This window comes from Littorina saxatilis, linkage group LG2 (assembly GCF_037325665.1).
Source record: "Littorina saxatilis isolate snail1 linkage group LG2, US_GU_Lsax_2.0, whole genome shotgun sequence".
In the NCBI taxonomy this organism is placed as follows: Eukaryota; Metazoa; Mollusca; class Gastropoda; order Littorinimorpha; family Littorinidae; genus Littorina; species Littorina saxatilis.
Window position 1 is genome coordinate 98483815 of NC_090246.1, and position 4348 is coordinate 98488162.

Below are 4348 nucleotides of genomic sequence, written 5' to 3' on the forward strand. Positions count from 1 at the left end.
TATATAACAATGTTGAGTCTTGAAGGTCAAACAAAAATATACGTTGGTTAAGGGTAATATGACCAAAAAAGATAGGGTCAGTTGGTCGGCTTATTTAAAAAAATAAATAAAAAATTGTTAAAATTTAGTCGATTTTAAAGGAGGTTACTTCTCTTAGTCTCGGTATGGTTCGCAAAATGTGCCAAAAGTTCAGTTTTTTTGAGAAATGGAAAAAAATGGTTCAGGGTCGGCGGGAAAAATAGGGTCGGTTGGGTTACCCTCAAACCAACATATATTTTTATTTGGCCTAATTTGAATATACTTTTTTTAATGACCGAGGAGAAGTGTACTAATTCACATGTTCCAGTAACATTTGCACGAGCTGTTTTGATATGAACGTATTAAAAAAACGTCTGTGGCAACACTGACTTTGGATAACGCAACACTCCCCTCAATGAACGCTATATAAATGTTAAACGTTTACCCTATTAATGCAGGTGCTTGAGGATTCAATTGTTTTGTTTTTGTTGTGTTTGCAGGCTCAGTATCCGTCAAAGACGGGGGAAAGTTGTGGAAGTTTACGATGGACGAAAATGGCCGGTGGTGAGTATTTTCATGTTATGTCGTCAGCCTTTGTGCCGTTAATTGTTTGTTATTGACTTTGTGTTTCTTATCACTCTCCTAGATTCTTTTTTTTACAACACACACACTCACACATAAGCTCTCTCTTTCTCTGTCTCTGTCTCTGTCTGTCTGTCTGTCTGTCTGTCTGTCTGTCTGTCTGTCTGTCTCTGTCTGCAGTCTCTGTCTCTGTCTCTGTCTGTGTCTCTCTCTCATATAATATACACACACAGACACACACAGACAGACACACACACGCACGCACGCACGCTCACACACACACACACACACACACAAAACACACCCACCCACCCACACGTTGTTTCCACCATCCGCTTCTCTATCAGCATCAATGCAGTACACGGTGGCCCTGGAATTCACCTCCACCTTCGTGTTCTCAGTAGAACGTGGGGATCGGAGGGGTCAACCCTCAGAAGAAAGAGCGGAGGAGAATAGTTTTAAATCAGAGATGTCAAGAAGTTTGTGTGTCCGTGTGTCTGACTCACAGACCGTTGTCAATGGAGTGACCTTTAAACACATAGTTTTGCGGTCAGCAAGATGGCTACTGGGAAAGTCCAGCCACAGGCACCCGTAGCCTCGGAAAATACCATCCGTTTAGTAGTAGTAGTAGTAGTAGTAGTAGTAGTAGTAGTAGTAGTAGTAGTAGTAGTAGTAGTAGTAGTAGTAGTAGTAGTAGTAGTAGTAGTAAAGGCTAATCAATACACGCACGCACGCACGCACGCACGCACACGCACGCACATAAACACGCGCACACACACGCACACACACACACACACACACACACTCACACACACAATCACCCCCACACAAACACCCCCTCACAGGGGAATGCGAGAAAGAGAGAGACGCTTTGACGCTTTGAGAAAGCGAAAGAGAGAGAGAGAGAGAGAGAGAGAGAGAGAGAGTAAGGCAGCTGGAGACAGACAGAAAGAGAGAGGACGGATTTACTTTTACTGCTCTTGAATGGAAATATTGCTATCACTATCTGGAATTGAAATTACTTTGCAGCCGCGATCCATTTTATTCTCAACCATTGTCCTGGTATTCCTGAACTACCTACCGACCTTTTAACGTCCAAAGAAAGGACTGACATTGTTTTGTAGCCACGCATAGACTGAGAAGCCGTTTTACACTTCTGAAGACATATTTACCACCTGGATAAATCTACCTCACAATAGTGAAACCACACCACTGGAGTGCAAGGCAAACCTTGCACGAATGGGAGGTAGGGGAGCGTGTCAACACCATATTGTATCTAATTTAGCCGAGTGCCCATGATAGTGTATTTAATTTATGTGAGCAATAAGGAAAGGCGTAGATAATGGTGTCTTGTTTGGCAGGTATGTGAAGTGGAAGAGATCTGCAATTTCATGGGCTTTGAGGTGTTAAGAGTAGAGAAGTTCAACATCTTCAACACTGCCGTACAAAGCAGCAAATATTCTTTCGTCTTCGTTTTTGATTATCCTATACTATAAAAGTTTAAGGTTCCAGACCACTTCCGTCATCATTGTAGACTCAAAATGGAATTTGCTATTTTTAAAGATCGTTTCGTATTCTTGTGTGGATCATGGATCTATTTAAACTGCCTGGTGGCCTCATTGAATACACATCTTGTACCAATGGCGGTTTCTCTTTCGGTCAAGAACCTCACGTGTCCTTACTATACATCACATTGGGTTGTAGATTGTTGCTGCAGAGGTAGTATATTAATGGTGCCTTGCATGTCAGTTTTTCTTGCAAGGATATGAGTCAAACAAATTGCTCTCTCTCTCTCTCTCTCTCTCTCTCTCTCTCTCGCTCTCTCTCTCTCGCTCTCTCTCTCTCTCTCTCGTGCGTACGTGCGTATGTGTGTGCGTACGTACGTACGTACGTACGCACGTGTGTGTGTGTGTGTGTGTGTGCATGTGTGTGTGTGTGTGTGTGTGTGTGTGTATCACATGCACTGTGTGCACGTATGTGTGTGTGTGTGTCTGTGTGATACGGTACTTGCTGCATGCGTGTGTATGCTTGCCTGCTTGTGAACTGCGAACTGAGAAAGATCGCAAACATAGGGTTCAACTTCACAGTAGTGTGATGATATAAAACAAAAGGGGGAAACAAAGCGGATCAACAGTCAACGGTCTCCTTCGCGGATTGGCTATAATAACGGTTATTCACAGCAATCTACTAAGATTGACCCTCCGTCCCACCTTCCTTCTCTCAGTCTCCAACCTTCAATTCCCCCCCCCCACTCCACCCCCACCCATGGCCCTACCTTTCTCTCTCTCCCTAATCTTCCTTCCCTTACCCCACTCCCACCTCCCCTCTCCATTTCCTCTTTTCCTCCCTGATCGCCTGTATCCGTCAAAAGTGCATTGACTCGACATTCCTCACTTTACCCGATGGTGGTCTGTTGCCAACGTTGGGGATTTGTTTTTATGTGCCGAATGAAAACTGGAGAATGTCGCGTTGCCTGAAGGGCTACCTAGTCATGAATGATTATATCTTCTTGTCGTTCGCTAAATGATTATATATAAACAGTAGACCTGAATGTGCTGGGTATTCAGTGTGTGTGAATGTGCTGGGTATTCAGTGTGTGTGAATGTGCTGGGTATTGTGTGTGAATGTGCTGGGTATTGTGTGTGAATGTGCTGGGTATTGTGTGTGAATGTGCTGGGTATTGTGTGTGAATGTGCTGGGTATTGTGTGTAAATGTGCTGGGTATTGTGTGTGAATGTGCTGAGTATTGTGTGTGAATGTGCTGGGTATTGTGTGTGAATGTGCTGGGTATTGTGTGTGAATGTGCTGGGTATTGTGTGTGAATGTGCTGGGTATTGTGTGTGAATGTGCTGGGTATTGTGTGCTGGCATCACCACACGTTGGGTATTCATATATTCGATCACTAATTGGCAAGAATACAAACAACGTCCGTGAACAATTATATAGAAGTACGTATGTTTGTAAATGTCCACAGAGAGAGAGAGAGAGAGAGAGAGAGAGAGAGAGAGAGAGAGAGAGAGAGAGAGAGAGAGAGAGAGAGAGAGAGAGAGAGAGAGAGAGAGAGAGAGAGAGAGAGAGAGAGAGAGAGAGAGAGAGAGAGAGAGAGAGAGAGAGAGAGAGAGAAACGTGTTTCAATGTACACATCATGGGGATGACTCACGGTTTCCATCCCTTATCCGACATGGTCATTCCGCGTCAGTTGTGTACCGTTTGTAAAGTAATTTACACATTTCTCCGAATGGGTCTTTCTTCCTTTATTTGGTGTTTAACGTCGTTTTCAACCACGAAGGTTATATCGCGACGGGGAAAGGGGGGAGATGGGATAGAGCCACTTGTCAATTGTTTCTTGTTCACAAAAGCACTAATTAAAAATTTGCTCCAGGGGCTTGCAACGTAGTACAATATATTACCTTACTGGGAGAATGCAAGTTTCCAGTACAAAGGACTTAACATTTCTTACATACTGCTTGACTAAAATCTTTAAAAACATTGACTATATTATATACAAGAAACACTTAACAAGGGTAAAAAGAGAAACAGAATCCGTTAGTCGCATCTTACGACATGCTGGGGAGCATCGGGTAAATTGTTCCCCCTAACCCGCGGGGGGATCCGAATGGGTCGATCAGCATGATAAGCAAAAGTCCCGAATCATTTCCAGAAACAACAAATATGCGAACCGAATAATCAAAACTGTCAACTGAGGTAGAACCTTGTAACGTCCCTGAGCACAGACACTTCTTGTATC

At 43.5% G+C, this 4348-nt stretch overlaps 1 long non-coding RNA gene across 1 annotated transcript in view; it reads right to left on the reverse strand.

The window, feature by feature from the left end:
- The window catches only part of LOC138960286 (uncharacterized), a 262895-nt gene extending 258756 nt beyond the window's left edge, over nucleotides 1-4139 (reverse strand). The window contains exon 1 of the long non-coding RNA XR_011453936.1: nucleotides 3994-4139. This is a non-coding gene — a long non-coding RNA (uncharacterized lncRNA). The remainder of the gene's footprint in view (nucleotides 1-3993) is intronic.
- Between the last annotated feature and the right edge of the window lie 209 nt (nucleotides 4140-4348).